Source organism: Triticum urartu, chromosome 3A, assembly GCF_056163025.1.
Source record: "Triticum urartu cultivar PI428250 chromosome 3A, HENAU_Tu73, whole genome shotgun sequence".
Classification (NCBI taxonomy): domain Eukaryota; kingdom Viridiplantae; phylum Streptophyta; class Magnoliopsida; order Poales; family Poaceae; genus Triticum; species Triticum urartu.
Genome location: NC_141875.1, coordinates 198,957,910 through 198,965,342, shown reverse-complemented (window position 1 = coordinate 198,965,342; position 7,433 = coordinate 198,957,910). Strand labels below are relative to the sequence as shown.

The 7,433-nt window shown below is 47.0% G+C and overlaps 1 pseudogene; it reads right to left on the bottom strand.

The window, feature by feature from the left end:
- Positions 1–5,758: 5,758 nt before the first annotated feature.
- On the bottom strand, positions 5,759–7,190 carry LOC147979184 (uncharacterized; annotated as a pseudogene).
- Positions 7,191–7,433: the final 243 nt, after the last annotated feature.

Sequence of the window (7,433 nt, the reverse complement as noted above, 5' to 3'; positions counted from 1 at the left end):
ATGAATATAATTTTGAGAGGTATGCTTTCATTGTCAACATAAAGACCAAGAGTTCCCAATATCTTCCATACTACATATATTATAGGTGGTTCCCACGCAGAAAGGTAAAGTTTTTACTCCACCTGCACCAACATTCACACTCCACGGCTTGTCTGAAACAACGGGTGCCGTCCAACTATCAACATTCCTGGGGGAGTTTTGTTTAAATTATTTTCGAATTTGTTTTTGATCTTTTGATCATAGGACTGGGCATCCCAGTTACCAGCCATTTTCTCGTGAATGATGAGCGGAGTCCACTCATCGTGAGAATAACCCACCTAGCATGGAGGATACGGACAGCCCCTAGTCGCTACATGAGCGATTCGGGCATACAAAACAGATTATTATTTGAAGGTTTAGAGTTTAGCACATGCAAATTTACTTGGAACGGCAGGTAAATACCGCATATAGGTAGATATGGTGGACAATTATGGAAGAAACTTGGTTCAAGGAATTTGGATGCACAAGTAGTATTCCCCTTAGTACAGATATTTTGGCTAGCAAAGGATTCTAAATAGCAAGCACCACATGTTGGAGGAACTATAACAATATAACTTCTATACAAATATACCCAAGCATAACTCATTATGTTGTCTTCCTTGTCCAACTTCAACTAATTTGCTCAGGTTTGAAAATAATTAATGGGGCTCATAATCATAGAAGATGTCCAAGATAGTACATTTATATGTGAAATCTCTCTTCCTTCAATATTCTTTCATGAATTGTTCAAGTGACCAATACAATGTTTGCTAACCTTCAATAAATTTACCACCTCTACTTCTTATATGTGAAGTCATTACTCCCCATGGGATAAGCATATGAAACATATATAATTTCATATTTATGATATTCAAATCATTCAACTATTTACTCATAGGATATAAGTGAAGCACACGAGTAAATGACAAACTACTCCAAAAAGATATAAGGGAAGAACAATGAGTAGTTAAATAATTATGTAGCTATGTGAAGAATCTCTCTCATTTAAGAATTTCAGATCTTGGTATTTTATTCAAACAGAAATCAAAACAAAAGAAAATAAAATGATGCTCCAAGAAAAACACATATCATGTGGTGAATAAAAATATAGCTCTGAGTAAAGTTACCGATGAACGAAGACGAAAGAGGGGATGCCATCCGGGGCATCCCCAAGCTTAGGCTCTTGGTTGTCCTTGAGTATTACCTTGGGGTGCCTTGGGCATCCCCAAGCTTAGGCTCTTGCTACTCCTTATTCCATAGTCCATCGAATCTTTACCCAAAACTTGAAAACTTCACAACACAAAACATAACAGAAAACTCGTAAGCTCCGTTAGTATAAGAAAATAAATCACCACTTAGGTACTGTTGTGAACTCATTCTAAATTCATATTGGTTTAATATCTACTGTATTCCAACTTCTCTAAGGTTCATACCCTCCGATACTACTCATAGATTCATCAAAATAAGCAAACAACACATAGAAAACAGAATCTGTCAAAAACAGAACAGTCTGTAGTAATCTGTATCAAACGTATACTTCTGGAACATCAAAAATTCAGCCAAAATAGGATGACCTTGATAATTTGATTATTGATCTACTGCAATTGGAATCAGTATTTTATAACTTTATGGTGATTTTTAATAATTGTTTTCGTGAGCAGAAAGTTTCTGTCTTTTTCAGCAAGATCAAATAATTATCATCCAAGAAGATCCTATAGGTCTTGCTTCTCACAAACACTAATTAAAACATAAAACCACATCTAACCAGAGGCTATATGGTTTATTTATTACTAAACAGGAACAAAAAGCAAGGAACAAAAATAAAATTGGGTTGCCTCCCAACAAGCGCTTACGTTTAACGCCCCTAGCGAGGCATGATGATTTCAACGATGCTCACATAAAAGATAAGAATTGAAACATAAAGAGAGCATCATGAAGAATATGACTAGCCCATTTAAGTCTAACCCACTTCCTATGCATAGGGATTTTTTGAGCAAACAACTTATGGGAACAAGAATCAACTTGCATCGGAAGGTAAAACAAGCATAACTTCAAGATTTTAAGTACATAGAGAGGAAACTTGATATTATTGCAATATGTAGAAGCATATGATCCTCTCTCATAATAATTTTCAGTAGCATCATGAATGAATTCAACAATATAACCATCACATAAATCATTCCTTTCATGACCCACAAGCATAGAAAATTTATTACTCTCCACATAAGCAAAATTCTTCTCATTCGGAATAGTGGGAGCAAATTCAAGAAAATAACTATCATGGGATTGAAAATTGAAATCAAGATGACAAGTTTCATGGTTATCATTATCCTTTATAGCATATGTGTCATCACAATAATCATCATAGATAGGAGGCATGCTTTCATCATAATAAATTTGCACAACAAAACTTGGGGGACTAAAAATATCATCTTCATCAAACATAGCATACCCAAGCTTGTGGCTTTGCATATCATTAGCATCATGGGTATTCAAAGGATTCATACTAACAACATTGCAATCATTCTCATCATTCACATATTTTATGCCAAACATTCTATGTAATTCTTCTTCTAGTACTTGAGCACAATTTTCCTTTCCATCATTTTCACGAAAGACATTAAAAAGATGAAGCATACGAGGTAACCTTAATTCAATTTTTTTTGTAGTTTTCTTTTCAAAACTAAACTAGTGATAAAACAAGAAACTAAAAGATTCGATTGCAAGATCTAAAGATATACCTTCAAGCACTCACCTCCCCGGCAACGGCGCCAGAAAAGAGCTTGATGTCTACTACGCAACCTTCTTCTTGTAGACGTTGTTGGGCTTCCAAGTGCAGAGGATTGCAGTACAGTAGCAAATTTCCCTCAAGTGGATGACCTAAGGTCTATCAATCCGTGGGAGGCGTAGGATGAAGATGGTCTCTCTCAAACAACCCTGCAACTAAATAATAAAGAGTCTGTTGTGTCCCCAACACACCCAATACAGTGGTAAATTGTATAGGTGCACTAGTTCGGCGAAGAGATGGTGATACAAGTGCAATATGAATGGTAGATATAGGTTTTTGTAATCTGAAAATATAAAAACAGCAAGGTAACTAATGATAAAAGTGAGCACAAACGGTATTGCAATGCTTCGAATCAAGGCCTAGGGTTCATACTTTCACTAGTGCAAGTTCTCTCAACAATAATAACATAATTGGATCATATAACTATCCCTCAACATGCAACTGAGAGTCACTCCAAAGTCACTAATAGCGGAGAACAAACGAAGAGATTATTGTAGGGTACGAAACCACCTCAAAGTTATCCTTTCTAATCAATCTATTCAAGAGTTCGTAGTAAAATAACACGAAGCTATTCTTTCCGTTCAATCTATCATCGAGTTCATACTAGAATAACACCTTAAGATATAAATCAACCAAAACCGTAATGTCACCTAGATACTCCAGTGTCACCTCAAGTATCCACAGGCATGATTATACGATATGCATCACACAATCTCAGATTCATCTATTCAAACCAACACAAAGAACTTTAAAGAGTGCCCCAAAGTTTCTACCGGAGAGTCAAGACGAAAACGTGTGCCAACCCCTATGCATAAGTTCACAAGGTCACTGAACCCGCAAGTTGATCACCAAAACATACATCAAGTAGATCACTTGATATCCCATTGTCACCACAGATAAGCACATGCAAGACATACATCAAGTGTTCTCAAATCCTCAAAGACTCAATCCGATAAGATAACTTCAAAGGGAAAACTCAATCCATTACAAGAGAGTAGAGGGGGAGAAACATCATAAGATCCAACTATAATAGAAAAGCTCGCGATACATCAAGAACGTACCACCTCAAGAACACGAGAGAGAGAGAGAGATCAAACACATAGCTACTGGTACATACCCTCAGCCCCGAGGGTGAACTACTCCCTCCTCGTCATGGAGAGCACCGGGATGATGAAGATGGCCACCGGTGAGGGATCCCCCCTCTGGTAGAGTGCCGGAACAGGGTCCCGATTGGGTTTTGGTGGCTACAGAGGCTTGCGGCGGCGGAACTCCTGATCTATTCTGCTCCCCTATGTTTTTAGGGTATATGGATATATATAGGCGAAAGAAGTCGGTCAGGGCAGCCACGAGGGGCCCATGAGGGTGGGGGGCGCGCCCAGGGGGGCAGGCGCGCCTCCCTGCCTCGTGGCCACCTCGAAGCTTCCCTGACGTCTACTCCAAGTCTCCTGGATTGCTTCCGTTCCAAAAATAACGCCCCCGAAGGTTTCATTCCATTTGGACTCCGTTTGATATTCCTTTTCTTCGAAACACTGAAATAGGCAAGAAAACAACAATTTGGGTTGGGCCTCCGGTTAATAGGTTAGTCCCAAAAAATAATATAAAAGTCTTTAGTAAAGCCCATAAACATCCAAAACAGATAATATAATGGCATGAATACTTCATAAATTATAGATACATTGGAGACGTATCAGTCATCCTGCGAGATGGTTAGGCATCATGCGCTGGACGAATCTCCTGAGGCGATCACATGAGAAGGACAAACACCAATGCCCCCAAGAGGTGACGTGAACGGGGCCGGCCCGCCAGACAGAGCTCGGTTGCTGGATTTATCGACGCTGCAGGGACGGACCCGAGCACTGATGTCGTGCCTAGTCTTCTCATGTGAAGGATTCTGAAGAAAGATGCCCGGCGTGCAGCTCCCGCGGTGGCGAGGCACTGGGTCGCGTGACCTAGCCTGTCCGTCGATGATTAGCTCATGCGAGAACAAGGCACCAAGGGCCATGGGAGGTGACATACAAAGGAGCGGGCCCACGAGCCAGGGCTCGGCCTCTTGGGTTTGGCGACACTACAGGGACGGACCCGAGCACAGACGACGTGCCAGTCCTTTCATGAGGTGGTCGTGGGCGGGCTTGCAAGGGCTTATGACGTTCATGGCATCAAAGTGCCGGGCAGGCAGGTGGTAATTGTTGGTAACCCATGCAAGGGAACTAGCTATTTCAAATAGATGCAAAGACGATACATGCCACTAGGACGGACCCGAGCAGCCTGGGGATGATGCAGCCCAAGGGGCTCTCCCGACAGAGTAAGCTAAAGATGCAAAAAGATACATGTCGCAGGGACACGCCCATGCGACCTGGGAATGATGCAGCCCAAGGGGCGCTCCTAGCTGAGTAAACCGGAAAATGTCACATGTTACCGTTGTCGGAGGAGTGTTGAAGTAGCTGAGGGCGCGCGCTGAAGGAGTCGCTCCTCACGGGCCACCAGGGCCCTGAGCCTTAGGAGGCTCTAGGGGCTCGAGTGGTTCCTTGAGGACCGTCGCCATCTCCGCCAGCATTGCATGATGCCTGGCCTCCTGACCCATCAGGATGCTCCATATGCGGCGTTGGAAGGTGACAGCTACGTTTGGCAGGCCAAATGGCATGCGAACATAGCTGTGAGGTGGACCCTCGCACCAACCAATGTGCGAAGGCCAGAAGCGCTCCTGAGATGCGGCCCTATTGAGCCCTGGAATGTCGATGCAGACGCGTAGCCCACTGTCCTCGCCAGGATGGGGAGCTACGCCGGGTGGTGGGCGGCGGTCGCCGCGTATGGTTCTTGCCTCTTGAAGCTCCTGGGTTGCCTTGACAATGAACTCCTGAGAACTGGGCGCTCCTCACCCGGCGCCCTTCTATGGGAAACGTGCGACGAAGCACGCCTCCATATGGTGCCCGAGTGCCTCCCTCGTGATGTTGGCTAGGTCTGAGGCCCTCCAGAAGAGAGCCCCCGAGCCATGTCCGAGGAGGGCGCCAGGTGCGCCTTCCTATGCGAGGGAGGGAGGCGCCCCAACTGCGGGCGCGGATCCTGAGGTGGTGCCACCGGAGACGCCGCTCTCCTGAGGCCCCGGGTGGAGTAGCTACTTTTTCTTCTTAGGGATGGCCTCAAGAGGGTAGAGGGTGCCTTCGTGGTCGGGGTCTTTGATTGCTGCGGCTTGGAAGGCGCGCTCAAGGGAGCACACCGCATCTCTTTCTTCGCAAGGGACCGTGATGACTCCGCCGCTTCCTAACATCTAGAGGACGTTGTAGCCATGGTGGGTCACTGCCATAAACATGGCCAATGCTGGATACCCAAGGATGGCGTTGTACGACAGACGGATGTGTGCGACGCCGAAGTCAATGAGCTCGGTGCGGTAGTTGTTACGCTGGCCGAAAGTGACAGGGAGGCAGACTTGCCCTATCGGGGTGGCGGAGCCGTCGGTCACTCCTGAGAAAGGCTCGGTAGGCTATAGCTGATCGTATGTTACTTGGAGGCTATCGAATGTCTCGACGGACAGGACATTGAGCCCTGCGCCGCCGTCGATGAGGGTCTTGGTGACTTGGACGTTGCTGATGACGGGTGAGCAAAGCATCGGGAGGGCGCCGACAGTAGCCGCGCATTTGAGCTGGTCCGACGAGCTGAAGGTGATGGCGCACTTGGACCACCTGAGCGGGCGCGTGGCCGTGAGCCTGGGAAGGGCCGCGTTCACCTCACGAGCAAACTGTTTGAAGATGCGCTGGGAGGCTGGGGCCTGAGCATCGCCCAAGATGCACGCAATAGCACGCGGCTCTTGGAAGCCCCCAGCCCCCTCATCTTGATGGTGGTTGTCGTTCCTTCTTGGCGGTGGCGGCAACGAAGGGAGGCCAGTATTGCCCTGAGGCCGGTCCTCACGAGGCTGCTCCCTTTGGGCGCCCTCACGAGGCTGGTGCTGCCAGTGGTCCTCGTGAGGCCAGTTGCACCACTCCTGACGGGGGCCGCGGTTGTCCTAGCGTCCTCCGCTTCGTCCTCCTCCTCGGCCGTAGCCCCGGTCGCTGCGCTCGGGGCGTCGACCGAAGCGTCCATCTCGAATGGCCCTGGGCTCCTGGCAGTCGTTGGTGTTGTGGCTATGTACGTTGTGGAAGGCGCAGAACGGATGGCTGCTCTTAGACGACTCGGGGTGGTCCCAGCTGCGCTTCATGTCCGGCTCCGCCACGAGCACGGCTACTCCCTTGCGCTTCACGTCCTTGGCCTTGGCTTTCTTCTCTTCTGGGTCGGCAGCAGGGAGCTCGAGGAGGGAGAGGCGCCCCTCCTCAGCTCTTGCGCACTTGGTCGCCATGTTGAACATCTCCAGAGCCGTGCACAACTCCTCGTGGATGGCGAGCTCGTACTTCATCTTGACGTCTCGGACACCATCAGAGAACGCTGAAATGATGGCCTCATTCGTCACCTTGGAAATCTTGAGGCAAACGCCGTTGAAGTGCTGGATGTACTTCTACAGGGTCTTTCCCGGCTGCTGCTTGATGCGGCGCAGGTCACCCACAGCCGGTGGGCGGTCGCGGGTGCCCTAGAAGTTTGCGACGAAGCGGTCGCGCATCTCACCCCAGGAGGAGATTGACCCCGGGGGCAAATTCAGGAG